The sequence below is a fragment of the Mustelus asterias genome, chromosome 8, assembly GCF_964213995.1.
Source record: "Mustelus asterias chromosome 8, sMusAst1.hap1.1, whole genome shotgun sequence".
NCBI classification, from domain to species: Eukaryota; Metazoa; Chordata; class Chondrichthyes; order Carcharhiniformes; family Triakidae; genus Mustelus; species Mustelus asterias.
In genome coordinates, this window is record NC_135808.1 from 13,787,460 (window position 1) to 13,802,084 (window position 14,625).

Here is a 14,625-nt window from a genome sequence, read left to right on the forward strand (position 1 = left end):
CTTGTTTCATTTGTCCACCCACCTGTCCATATCTTGTTGTTTGCCTGTCCAGCTGCGTATTCGTGATGCTTGCCCTTTCCAACATCATTGCCTTATTACCTGGAGTAGCAGGACTGTTACAGGTGCACAGTGACAGCTGCCCTACACAATGAATGACATAATAGGCTTCTCCTATTACTACATCACAGTGAGCTCATACACCCCATATCTAGGGCTATGCTGCAACAATGTGTCAGATGCACAGTGCGCAGCTCCCTGTAGGCATGGATCATTCAGATCATTCAATCACTGAGCTGATCTCAGTTGGGATGAAGGCACTGGGAAAGGAGTTATGTCTGATTTCATTGACAGCAAGGGTTGGGATGGTTTGAGGGGTGTGTGGTATGGTGGCAGGTGTATGAGCCAGCCAGAACTCCAACTCCTGATCAATCACTGTCAACACATCTTTCATGAAAAAATGTACATGCCTCTACGACAGGTGGGGCAGCAACTCACTCACACCCAGCCTGAAGCACTAGAGCGCAATGAAAAGAACTGAACACAAGCCAAGGGGCAGCACTTAATGGTTGGATTAGTGAGAAAAAAAAACAAATAAAATAAACAGAAAAGAATCTTTTATGGGGGGATCTTTTATAAAGGCAGCACCTTTCATAACCTTGGGATTGTCACAGACAATGAAGTGTTTCTGAAGTGTATCATAGAAACATAGAAAACTACAGCACAAAACAGGCCCTTTGGCCCCACAAGTTGTGCCGAACATATCCCTACCTTCTAGGCCTACCTATAACCCTCCATCCTATTAAGTCCCATGTACTCATCCAGGAGTCTCTTAAAAGACCCTATTGAGATTGCCTCCACCACCACTGACGGTAGCTGATTCCACTCATCCACCACCCTCTGTGCGAAAAACTTACCCCGAACATCTCCCCTGTACCTACCCCCCAGCATCTTAAACCTGTGTCCTCTCGTAGCAGCCATTTCCACCCTGGGAAAAAGCCTCTGAGAGTCCACCCGATCTATGCCTCTCAACATCTTATATACCTCTATTAGGTCTCCTCTCATCCTACATCTCTCCAAGGAGAAAAGACCGAGCTCCCTCAGCCTATCCTCATAAGGCATGCCACTAAATCCAGGCAACATCCTTGTAAATCTCCTCTGCACCCTTTCAATCTTTTCCACATCCTTCCTGTAATGAGGCAACCAGAACTGAGCACAGTACTCCAAGTGGGGTCTGACGAGGGTCTTATATATCTGCATCATTATCCCTGGACTCATAAACTCAATCCCTCGATTGATAAAGGCCAGCACACTATACGCCTTCTTAACCACCTCCTCCACCTGCGGGGCCGATTTTAGAGTCCTATGGACCCGGACCCCAAGGTCCTTCTGATCCTCTACAGTACTAAGAGTCTTTCCCTTTATATTGTACTCCTTCATCCCATTTGACCTGCCAAAATGGATCACTACGCATTTATCTGGGTTGAAGTCCATCTGCCACTTCTCCGCCCAGCCTTGCATCCTATCTATGTCCCTCTGTAACTTCTGACATCCCTCCACGCATCCACAACCCCACCAATTTTCATGTCATCGGCAAACTTACCAACCCATCCCTCCACTTCCTCATCCAGGTCATTTATGAAAATGACAAACACCAAGGGTCCCAGAACAGATCCCTGGGGCACACCACTATTGACCAACCCCCATTTAGAAAAAGACCCACCTATACCCAGTTCTGGATCCACCGGGCAGCAGCCCCTTGGATCCCATGCCCTCTCAGTTTTTCTAGAAGCCTTGCATGGGGGACCTTATCGAACGCCTTGCTAAAATCCATATAAACCACATCTACCGCTTTCCCTTCGTCAATGTGTTTAGTCACATTTTCGAAGAACTCCACCAGGCTCGTAAGGCACGATCTGCCTTTGACAAAGCCATGCTGAGTATTCTTGAGCATACTGAACCTCTCTAAATGCTCATAAATCTTGTCCCTCAGGATCTTCTCCATCAGCTTACCAACCACTGAGGTTAGACTCACCGGTCGGTAATTTCCTGGGCTATCCCTATTCCCCTTCTTGAAAATAGGAACCACATCCGCAATCCTCCAATCCTCCGGCACCTCTCCCGTCTCCATCGACGACGCAAAGATCATCGCCAGAGGCTCTGCAATCTCTTCCCTCACCTCTCACAGTAACCTGGGGTACATCCCATCCGGACCCGGCGACTGATCTATCTTGATGCCATTCAAAGATTCCAGCACAACCTCTTTGTTAAAGTCCACATACTCAATCTTTTCAGTCCACCGCAAGCCCGCAGTACGTCCACCCAGGTCTTTCTCCTCTGTGAAAACCGAGGCAAAATACTCATTAAGCACCTCTGCCATTTAAGAACATAAGAAATAGGAGCAGGAGTAGGCCATCTAGCCCCTTGAGCCTGCCCCGCCATTCAATAAGATCATGGCTGATCTGACGTGGATCAGTACCACTTACCCGCCTGATCCCCATAACCCTTAATTCCCTTACCGATCAGGAATCCATCCATCCGCGCTTTAAACATATTCAGCGAGGTAGCCTCCACCACCTCAGTGGGCAGAGAATTCCAGAGATTCACCACCCTCTGGGAGAAGAAGTTCCTCCTCAACTCTGTCTTAAACCGACCCCCCTTTATTTTGAGGCTGTGTCCTCTAGTTTTAACTTCCTTACTAAGTGGAAAGAATCTCTCCGCCTCCACCCTATCCAGCCCCCGCATTATCTTATAAGTCTCCATAAGGTCCCCCCTCATCCTTCTAAACTCCAACGAGTACAAACCCAATCTCCTCAGCCTCTCCTCATAATCCAAACCCCTCATCTCCGGTATCAACCTGGTGAACCTTCTCTGCACTCCCTCCAATGCCAATATATCCTTCCTCATATAAGGGGACCAATACTGCACACAGTATTCCAGCTGCGGCCTCACCAATGCCCTGTACAGGTGCATCCCTGCTTTTATATTCTATCCCCCTCGCGATATAGGCCAACATCCCATTTGCCTTCTTGATCACCTGTTGTACCTGCAGACTGGGCTTTTGCGTCTCATGCACAAAGACCCCCAGGTCCCTTTGCACGGTAGCATGTTTTAATTTGTTTCCATTGAGATAGTAATCCCATTTGTTATTATTTCCTCCAAAGTGTATAACCTCGCATTTATCAACGTTATACTCCATTTGCCATATCCTCGCCCACTCACTCAGCCTGTCCAAATCTCTCTGCAGATCTTCTCCGTCCTCCACACGATTCACTTTTCCACTTATCTTTGTGTCGTCTGCAAACTTCGTTACCCTACATTCCGTCCCCTCCTCCAGATCATCTATATAAATGGTAAATAGTTGCGGCCCGAGTACCGATCCCTGCGGCACGCCACTAGTTACCTTCCTCCAACCGGAAAAACACCCATTTATTCTGACTCTTTGCTTCCTGTCGGATAGCCAGTCCCCAATCCACTTTAACACACTACCCCCAACTCTGTGTGCCCTAATCTTCTTCAGCAGCCTTTTATGGGGCACCTTATCAAACGCCTTTTGGAAATCCAAAAACACCGCATCCACCGGTTCTCCTCCATCAACCGCCCTAGTCACATCTTCATAAAAATCCAACATGTTCGTCAAGCATGACTTTCCCCTCATGAATCCATGCTGCGTCTGATTGATCGAACCATTTCTATCCAGATGCCCTGCTATCTCCTCTTTAATAATGGATTCCAGCATTTTCCCTACTACAGACGTTAAGCTGACCGGCCTATAGTTACCCGCCTTTTGTCTCCTTCCTTTTTTAAACAGCGGCGTAACATTAGCCGTTTTCCAATCAACCGGCACTACCCCAGAATGCAACGAGTTTTGATAAATAATCACTAACGCATCCACTATTACCTCTGACATTTCTTTCAATACCCTGGGATGCATTCCATCCGGACCTGGGGACTTGTCCACCTTCAGTCCCATTAGTCTACCCAGCACTGCCTCTCTGGTAACATTAATTGTATTAAGTATTTCTCCTGCTGCCAACCCTCTATCGTTAATATTTGGCAAACTATTTGTGTCCTCCACCGTGAAGACCGACACAAAAAACTTATTTAAAGACTCAGCCATATCCTCATTTCCCATTATTAACTCCCCCCTCTCGTCCTCCAAGGGTCCAACATTCACTCTAGCCACTCTATTCCTTTTTATATATTTATAAAAACTTTTACTCTCATTTTTTATATTAATTGCTAGCCTAGCTTCATAGTCTATCCTTCCTTTCTTTATCGCTTTCTTAGTCTCTCGTTGTTGTTTCTTAAATTTTTCCCAATCACTTGTTTCTCCACTACTTTTGGCCACTCTGTACGCAGCTGTTTTTATTTTAATACTCTCCTTTATTTTCTTCATTATCCACAGCTCGTTCTCCCTTTTCTTACAATCCTTGTTTTTTGCTGGAATATATTTTTGCTGAGAACTGAAAAGGATCTCCTTAAAAATCCTCCACTGTTCCTCAGCTATCCTTCCTGCCAGCCTGCTCTCCCAGTCTACCTTAGCCAATTCATCCCTCATCCTATCATATTTCCCTCTGTTCAAACAGAGGACACTGGTTTGGGACCAAACTTTCTCCTCTTCCATCCGAATCAGAAATTCGACCATATTGTGGTCACTAGACCCAAGAGGGTCCTTCACAATAAGATCCTTAATTCTACCTACCTCGTTACACAATACCAGATCCAAAATAGCTCGTTCCCTCGTCGGTTCCGTAACATGCTGTTCAAGGAAACTATCCCGATAGCATTCTAAGAACTCTTCCTCCATTCCACCCTTACCGACTTGAGTCTGCCAGTCAATGTGCATGTTGAAGTCCCCCATGATTATTGCCGTTCCGGTTTTTACACGCATCCCTTATCTGCTTGTTTATAGCCCTCCCTACCTCAACATTATTATTTGGGGGCCTATATACCACACCTACTAGTGTCTTTCTCCCTCTACTATTCCTCATCTCTACCCATAATGATTCCACGTTTTGTTCCTCAGAGCCTATGTCATCCCTCAGTACTACCCTGATATTATCTCTTATTAATAGCGCGACCCCACCACCTTTTCCTTCCTGTCTATTCTTCCTAAACGCCTGATACCCCTGGATATTCATCTCCCAGTCCTGGTCACCTTTCAGCCACGTTTCTGTAATGGCCACTAGATCGTACCCACTTGTGCTGATTTGCACCATCAACTCATTTACCTTGTTCCGAATGCTTCGTGCATTCAAAGTGTCCTTATTCCAGCTTTTATCTGGACCCGCTTTGATGAGTAGCGAACACCCTCTCCCTCTACTCCCTTATCTAAATTACCGCCTTCATTCACTTGCACCCTCTCCTCTACCATTAATTTTGTAATTCCCCTTACCCCTGCATCCTCCCCCCCATCAATTAGTTCCTTGATCCTAGTCAACTCTTCTAGCTCCCCTCCCCCCAACTTATCTAGTTTAAATTCTCCCCAGTAGCCTTAGCCAACCTACCGGCCAGGATATTGGTCCCCCTGTGATTCAAGTTCCACCCGTTTTTTGTATACAGATCACCCCTGCCCCTAAAGAGGTCCCAATGGTCCAGGAACCTGAATCCCTGCCCCCTGCACCAGTCCCTCAGCCACACATTCATCTTCCACCTCACTCCATTCCTGCCCTCACCTTCCCGTGGCACAGGCAGTAATCCTGAGATTACTACCTTTGCTTTCCTCTTTCTCAGCTGTCTCCCTAATTCCCTGTACTCCCTTTTCATGACCCCTTCTCCCTTCCTACCCACATCAGCGGTACCAATATGTACCGCTACCTCAGGCTCCTCTCCCTCCCACCTCAGGATTTCCGGGACGCGACTAGCGACATCCTGGATCCCGGCCCCAGGGAGGCAGACCACCATGCGAGACTCCTGCCTACCTCCGCAGAAACGCCTGTCTGTCCCCTTCACCATCGAGTCCCCGATTAATACCGCCTTCCTCCTCTTTTCCTTAGCCCTCTGAGTTACAGGGCTGGACTCCACTCCGGAGACACGGCCACTGCTGCTTCCCCCAGGCGGGCTGTCCCCCCCAGCAGTACTCAAGCAGGAGTACTTGTTGTGCAGGGGCAAATCCACCGGGGTGCTCTCAACCACCCTAGCCTTACCCTTCCTGGCCGTCACCCACTTGGCCTCCTCCCGTGGCCCTGGTGTGACCACCTGCTGATAGCTCTTGTCTATCACCTCCTCATTCTCCCTCATCAGCCTAAGATCCTCGAGCTGCAGTTCCAGCTCCCTAACACGGTCCCTCAGGAACCGCAGCTCGGCACACCCCTCACAGATGTGGATGTCCGGGAGGCCAGATGCCTCCAGGACCTCCCACATCCTACACTGGGAACAACATACTGGTTTCACACTCATACTGGACACTTTATGTCAAGTAAGACAGTGAAAAGTTAATAAGAATGTAAGGAAACAAAAACTCACCCCTGCTCGTCCAAGCCCTGTGAGCCAAAGCCCTGACAGCTCACTCAACTTCCCACTCACTCTGCTGCCCGCTACGATGCTGCCCGCTGTGTACTTTGGTGCGCTTTTAAACCCTCCAAAAACTTCCCCAGGCCTCTCCTGGGCCTACTTCCGGTTTTGAAAAAAACCTCCGATTTTAAACCCAAAATTAACTGAAAAAATAAATAATTAATTAAAGTCAGAAAACCAACTCTCTTACCCTCAGCCTGCTCCTGGGAACAATTTCTACTGGTTCCGTACGGACTTTCCCACCTTCACCTTTTATAGGCCCTATTCCTTCACGTCTCATCCTTTTACTCTTCACATATTTATAGAATGCCTTAGGGTTTTTCTTAATCCTATCTACCAAGGCCTTCTCGTGACCCCTTCTGGCTCTCCTAATTTCCTTCTTTAGTCCCTTCCTACAAGCCGTATATTCAGCTAGATCCCTATCTTCGCCAAGCTCTCTGAACCTTTTGTACGCTTTCCTTTTCTTCTCGACTAGGTCCCGCACAGCTTTCAGGTTTTAATTCAGGTATCAATTCAGGTTTTATAAAAGCTTGTAAGCAATCAGGACCAATCTGACTTCAAATGGTATATATATTGTGAACACAACAGGCCATTTACACAGAGCAAGTTCTACAAACAGCGATATTAATGTATTTATAATATATTAAAAAGAAAAAGGATTAACTGGTTAGGCTGAATGGCCTATTGCTGTACTGTTGGTTCTATGTAATGGGTTATATATATTTTAATCTTATATTTTGTGTTTCAGATTTGCTATGCTTCAGAAAACATGAATAAAAATGGGTTTGATGGCTATTTCATTTTTATAACTCAGAAATACCATCAATTTGCCTGAATCTTTGAAATTTGCCACTCCCCCCCCCCCCCCCCCCCCCCCACCCCCCACACATACACCACTCCACTGAGATCTACATCTCGACATGGTTTCAATATTTTCAATGGAACACAGAGGGAGTCAGCGTCTGGGCATTATGTGTGTCGTTCAGCCCAGGATTCTACCTCTTCTGTGATGTGACAGTTCTGTGAGATATTGTGAATTGTATCACTAGTTCCCAATGACCATGTAATAATTTATAAACTCCTTTCCCTACACTTCTCTTTTTTCAGCGGCTTTCCTGAAGTATGAATATGAGAAATACTAAAAGACCGGCTGGCCCATCAAGCCTGGCTTACATACATAATGGATGAGGCACCACTGGACATTTCCTGCACACCCTGTACCACCCTTCAAACCACTGCAGCCATGCAAGCTCCTGGGAGAGGCAAAATGTAACCCAGGCCAATCTGGCAGGAGGAGGGTTTGGGGCTAAAACTCTGGATAATTCTTTTCCAATCCCCTTATGCAACCAGTCCAGGACATAGATCAAGCTTTATCCTTAATTACATTCACCATATATATGATACGATTTCTATTCCAGTCGAGAACTGGTCCACTTCCCTCTTGAAGTGAGTCAGCACCCATTACATCAGTTGGCAATTGTTAAGAAAACAAAGGTTGTTTTAAAAGGATTTATGTTTGTATTGGTAAATATTAGAAAAAAAGGTATAGTTTTAAGTGTGTTTAGTTTAATATTTCTATGCCTGGAAGGGTAAAATCAATAGTTAGAGTCATGCTGGACAAAGGTGTTTGTATGTATGGGGATTGGTTAAGTTCCAACTGTGTTTCTGTTGTGTTTAAGAGAGGGCTACGGCATTAGGTCAGCAGAGCTATATGGACATTGCTTAGCAAAGAGAGACACTTGTAGAAAGGTAGAAAAGCTTCTACGTTTTAATTTAAGCTAGATATATTGCAGTTGGAGACAGGACATTGGGGAATTAAATCTCTCAACTCTGCCAGAAAAAAGACTGGACCGATGGGAGCTGCAAAGGGGCAGGCTTCCTAGAGTACCAGATAAGCAGGGAATTGGGACAGAATGAATGTCTAAGATGACAAAAGTTAAGAGAACAGAGACCATGATATTGTTCAGAAGAATACAAAACATTTTGAGTTAAAGACACAATTACAGTAACCAGATTTAAAGTGGGACAGCAGACTTCAGAGGTAACTCAAACATTTGAAGCCATTTTAATAAGAGTCTGGGAATCAAAAGTTAAAGCAATTGCAAATAGTTTGTACTGCCAAGACAAGACAAAGAAATCCTGGACTGGATTCACTGTTGGAGTGAAAACTGTATAAAAGAGCCATTTGTAAAACCTTGACTGGAGTTTGGAAAGCAAACCACTAAGGGAAAATATTAATATGAGCGAAGATTTTGAAGCATGCTTTTTGGAAGTGGTGTCTGGTAATTCTCATGTGACAATCATCTGGGTGAATTCTGAGGAGAAAGCAATAAACACTAATTTGGGTTCAGAGTGGAGTGTGTGTATTTGACCACAGTCATCTTGTGTGCTTTAAAGGGACTTTTTGTGTTAATGAGACCATTGTAGCTTAAGATGTAGTTTGTAATCTATGTCAAATTTTAAAGCCTGTGTGTAATTGCTAAAAAGGGAGTAAAAGAGTACTATACTATACTGCAATTTTCTCATGTTTAATATTTTTCCTTGCTTTTAAAATCAATTAGCGGTCCTGTGACCCTGTTCCTCCATAGTTATTAAACAAAAATAAAAGCCTTTTGAGGCAGGTTCCTTTCTGGGATCTTCCATCCAGTTATAACATCAATTGGGATCGTAACACGGTGTATTCCAGAGATTCACTATGAGAAAAGCAGGGCATGGCTTTTCTCTGCAGGCTGGACACTAATGTATTGGAAATTATATAAGGATTGATCTCAACAAGGTACGATTTCACTCTCTCCTCTCATTTTTCATTGGCCAATCCAATAGATTTTTTAATATATTCATTGATCTGATATGAGCATCACTGGCTAGGCCAGCATTTATTTGCATACCTAATTGCTCTTGAGAAGGTAATGGTGAGCCAACTTCTTGAACCGCTGCAGTCTATGTGGTATGGTACACCCACAGTGCTGTTAGAGAGGGAGTTCCAGGATTTTGACCGGGGACAGAGAAGGAACAGCGATATATTTCCAAGCCAGGATGATGTGTGGCTTGGAGGGGAATTTCCATGTAGTGGTGTTCCCATTGGCTAGATTTGGTCCCCAGACTCCATGGTTAGAAAGCCCATCTCCATAGTGATGGCTGTCTTTCAGCAATTTAATCCTGGGAATGCCATCAGTTGCTTTAAGGTGAGACCTCCCCATCCCTACTTCAAGAGGAAGCCTGCCTGAGAGAGCTTTCTGGGCCTGGCAGCTCTATCCCCTCAGCAATGCCAGGCTGTGGTTACAGGCAGTCCTGACAAAGAGGAACATGGATTTCAGGTAAGACCCTCGATCCAAGCTTGTAGGCTCCAGCAAGGGAGATGAAAGGGCTGAGGGGGCCAGTTGGGGTGTGGGGGAGGGTAAGGGATGGGAGGTAGCCCTTAAGTGGCCATTAATTGGTTCAAAATGTCCATTGCGGCTCATACAATCTGAAATAAGTTGGAAAGGTGGGCAAGCAAGACATGCACTAGGAGATCTTTACGAGTCCTCCCCGTCCCCATCCCACTTTCAAATCCGCTGGCGAGGGAGCAAAAAATCCAGCCCCAGATAGGCTTGCTTCTAAGTGATCGAGGTTGCAGGCTTGGAAGGTGCTGTCCAAGAAGCTTTCCTGAGTTGTTGCAATGCATCTTATGGAATAGCAGTACCCCACTCTGGCACACTTCCTCTTCCTCAGAGATTAGGAGGAAAGCACTGATTTCACTGATCGAACTTCAGAATTTGGCAATCATCAGGTTATTTACTAATTGTGAGAGTAACCTTTTATTTGCATAAAGAAACATTTACAGCAGTGATATGGATTGATATCTCATGCTGTATTTCAGCAGAGAAAACTGCATTGCCTGAAAGTCAGCTACAGTAATAAAGAAAAGTCACCATTATCCCAGATGACCATATGCTGCTCTCCCCTTGGAGGTGATTTAACCTGAGGATCACCACACCTCAGGCCAGGAGCAAGATTAAGCATGCAAAGCCTTCATGAATAACCTCAACCAAAATAGAAATGGAACCCACACTGTTGGCATCGCTCTGCATCACAAACCAGCCATCCAGCCAACTGAGCTAACCGGACCCCAGCTACAGTACAAGGGGATGGATAATAGTCCTTGCCTTCTGCCTCCCTATTCCATCCCCCACCCCACTTCTTCTCTCTTCCCACATCCAATCTTCCCTCTCCACTTGAATTTAGTTATTCCCATTTGCCCTGTATGTCATTTGTCATAATTTCCATCTCTCAGAGTGAAATTGGACAAGAAAGATTCCAGTTACGATTGGGAAATGTAGTACTTGGACAATTTCTTGAACTTAAAAGCACTTCTGGAAAGAGTGTTCCAGACAATGGGTGCGGAGGCAGTGAATAGATGGCACCAGAGGCCATGGTCGAACCAGGCGAGGCTGTGCTGAACAATGGCGTCGCTCCTGTTCCCGTTTTGAAGAGAAAATGCCTGTTAGGAAGGCAAATAGTATGTTGGCCTTCATTGCAAAATGTATAGGAGCAAGGATGTTTTACTGCAGCTGTACAGGGCCTTGGTGAGCAACACCTGGAGTATTGTGTGCAGTTTTGGTCTCCTTATCTAAGAAAGAATATACTTACCATCAAGGGGGTGCAGTGAGGGTTCTCCAGACTGATTCCTGGGATGATAGAATAGTGATATGAGGAGAGTTTGGGTCGATTGGGCCTGTGTTCACTGGAGTTTAGAAGATTGAGAAGGGATTTCATTGAAACAAAATTCTGACAAGGCTGGACAGACTGGATGTTATTTCCTCTGATTGTGGCGGGGACAAGTGGTGGGTCTAAAACAAGAGGTCACAGTTGCAGGATAGGCCATTTAGGACTGAGCTGAGGAGAACCTTCTTCACTCAGAGGGTGATGAACCTATGGCATTTTCTACCACAAAAAACCTTAGAGGCCAAATCACTGAACATACTTAAGAAGGAAACGGCTTTCTGGACTCAAAAAGTGTCAGGATGTATGGAGCGAGACTTGGGGCATATTATTGAGATAGAGGATTAGCCTTGATCATGTTGAATGGTGGAGCAGGCTCGAAGGGCCGAATGGCGTATTCCTGCTCCTATTTTCCATGTTTCTGTGTAAACGCTGAACCTCACAGCTCTCTTTGATGCTGCACTGAGACCACCTGGGAGATGGAGCCTGATGATTTCACTGTTTGCCTCATTTGGTTTCAGATAGGAGAGAAGATGGAGACGAATAGGACAGCAGTGCTTGGCTCACGAAAGGCAGGAGCAGGATACTCAAGACCAAGGGGCAGCAGGATCTGCTCCGCATTCAGAGGATGAACTACACAGAGACGATGTTCCTAGGCATGTCAATAGCCTCAAGGTCTGTAAAAGGTGCATGTTCTACCTACAGATGAACAAGAACTAATGTCACATGTTAAGGGACCTGATCACACATATATGTCACCTTCTGCAGGATTTGGCACCGCAGGGACTCAAAGGGCATCTTTTGAGTGACTGAGGTGCTCAGGTTCTATGGCAGAGGCTCTTACCTGGGCTCCCCTGAGGATCTCTATGGAATCTCACAAGCCTCCACCCACAAATGCATCCAGCTGGTTATTTTTGCAAAGGCCCACAACTTTGTCAACTTTGACAGAGATGAAGCAAGCCAGGAAGCAATAGTGCTGGAATTTGCTGTGATATCTGGGTTCCCAAGGCTGCAAGGTGCCATCAATTGCACTCACATGACTCTTAAAGCTCCCTGACAACTAGCAGTCCAGTATGTGGTCTTCCACTCTCTGTTTAGCTGGTCTCTGACCATAACAAATGGATCATGTAGGTTTGTGTAAGACACCCCAGAATTGTCAAGACTTGTACATCCTCTGCAGATCTGAGATCCCTGACATATTCCAGGGCAATGTAGGCTGCAGGGTTGGCTCCTCAGGGAGAAGTATTGCCCACAAAGGACATGGCTGATGATGCTCATGTGGCAGCCTCACACCCCTGCTGAGAGAAGGTAAAATGAGAGTCATGGGTGAAGCACACCACAGGAATATGAAGATGAGGTTCTGGTGCCTTGACAGTTCTGAAAGAGCACACCAGTATGCTCCCCAGAGAGTGTTATGCATCACCATGGTTTGCTGCCTGCGATGCAACCTGGCAATAAAAAGTGGGGAGTTCCTAAATAAAGGGGAGATGGAAGAATGAGAGGCAGGTCGAAGGGGATGAGGGCAATGAGTTCCTGGAAGATGAGGTTGCAAGGCAATGAGGTCATTGGACTTGCCATACATGACTGGTGTGCTCATGAGCCCCTCAGCCACAGGATTCCAAGAGGATGATTGTGATGAGATGCAGTGAAGACATTCTTGTTAGCTTCACATCTGGAAATGCCTGATACATGTCTTAACATAGACAAAGACATAGAAACTATGGCTGAGAATAGCATGCATTGTTCTGTGAAGAGGGTCTTTCCTCCCAGAGGCAAGCTACACATACAATTTTACTTAAACACCAAAGCAACCCATAGGGAATGATAGCATCTTAGACGTGGCGTCTGATACAGTTCACTTAGTGGGCTCTCAAGATTGTACATGATTTAAGTTTTACTCTCTCTTTTATTCTAATTTGAAAGTGAATACATAAACTGCTGTTGTAGCCCTCTATTACTCATGTTCAAAGCATAAACCAAAGTCATGTGCTGAATGAGATGAAGGGACTTGCTCCAAGAGGACAGTTAATTAAAAAGTCATGGAAAGTCTGCACATGATTCCTTACCCATTAAAAGAACCTGAAGGGTGGAGCTAAATGGAGAAAGACTGCAGCAAACTACAGCACAGAGGGATTTGGGTACCCTTGTGCATAAATCATAAAAAGCTATCATGTAGGTTCAGCGAAGGCAAATGAAATGTTGGCCTTTATTTCAAAGGGAGTGGAGTATAAAAATAGATAAATGTTGCTAAAACTATACAAGGCCCTAGTTAGAACACACCTGGAATACTGTGAACAGTTTTGATATACTGGCATTAGAGGCAGTCCAGAGAAGGTTCACGCAGTTGATCTCAAAGGATAGTTGTATTTCAAAGGAAGATGGTTAGATTCTCTCTCTTGTTAGAGATGGTCATTGCCTGGCATTTCTGTGGCGTGAATATTACTTGCGATGGACCAAATGGCCTCTTTCTGTTTTGTTGAATGTTATGGTTTTATAATTTTCATGCAAAAATGGCAATTAGGCCTCCATCGTGTCCTTTTTTTCCTTCCCTCTCTTACTGACCTTACTGAAATGGGACATATGGGTCTTTTGCAACAAGAAAATCAGGTCCATGATCAGGATTAACAAACAGGTCTTTCTTCCTTTCTTGTAGACATGTTTCATATATGCAGCCCAATATCAGGTGAGTTAACAGCTTTTAATAAGTATCATTGTAAGAACGGAACATGATTTGAATCTGGCTCACAGACAGTGAATTGGTATTTTTTACAGACGCTACTTTGTTTACAGCTCATGGGGAATATACTCCATTTTCTTCAGCATAGGAAAATGACCTAATGTGCTTTGTGGAATGAAGGCAGATAAATATTTCACTGAGTCAAGGCTATCAGGAGAGGGTGATGAAAAATTTACTTCATGATGTTTGTTTATAGGAAGGTCATAATCAGGGAAATATCAGTGGAGGGGTTGCATTGCCTTGATTGGGAGGGACTTTAGCTCCTTTATGACATGGCTCTTGGCAACTCTTGTGATGCGGCTCATGGTCAGGTGGTGATACACCCCTGGTTGCACGTTGGTGTCACATGGAAACAGGATTTCGATGCCGGATTACTGACAATTGATAAGTGACCCTGAGCTGAAGCTGGAGCGGGAGCGGGAGAGGGAGTGGGAGCAGGCCCAAGAACAGGACCAGCTGCTGGAGTTGGAGCTGGAACTGGCCCAGCTGCTGGAGCTAGAGCTCGAGTTGGAGCAAGAGCAGGAGCTGGAGCTGGAGCAGGACCTGAGGCAAGAGCTGCAGCAGGATCAGTGGCCAGAGCTTGATCTGGAGCAGCAGCAGAAGTTGGAACTGGAGCAGCTTCTGGAGTTGGAGCGGGAACTAGAGCTGACATGATGATCTACACTTAAATTAAA

The 14,625-nt window shown here is 45.4% G+C and overlaps 1 long non-coding RNA gene across 1 annotated transcript in view; it reads left to right on the forward strand.

Moving 5' to 3' along the window:
* LOC144496867 (uncharacterized) overlaps positions 1 to 14,625 on the forward strand; it is an 825,626-nt gene that overhangs the window by 809,588 nt on the left and 1,413 nt on the right. The window lies entirely within an intron of this gene.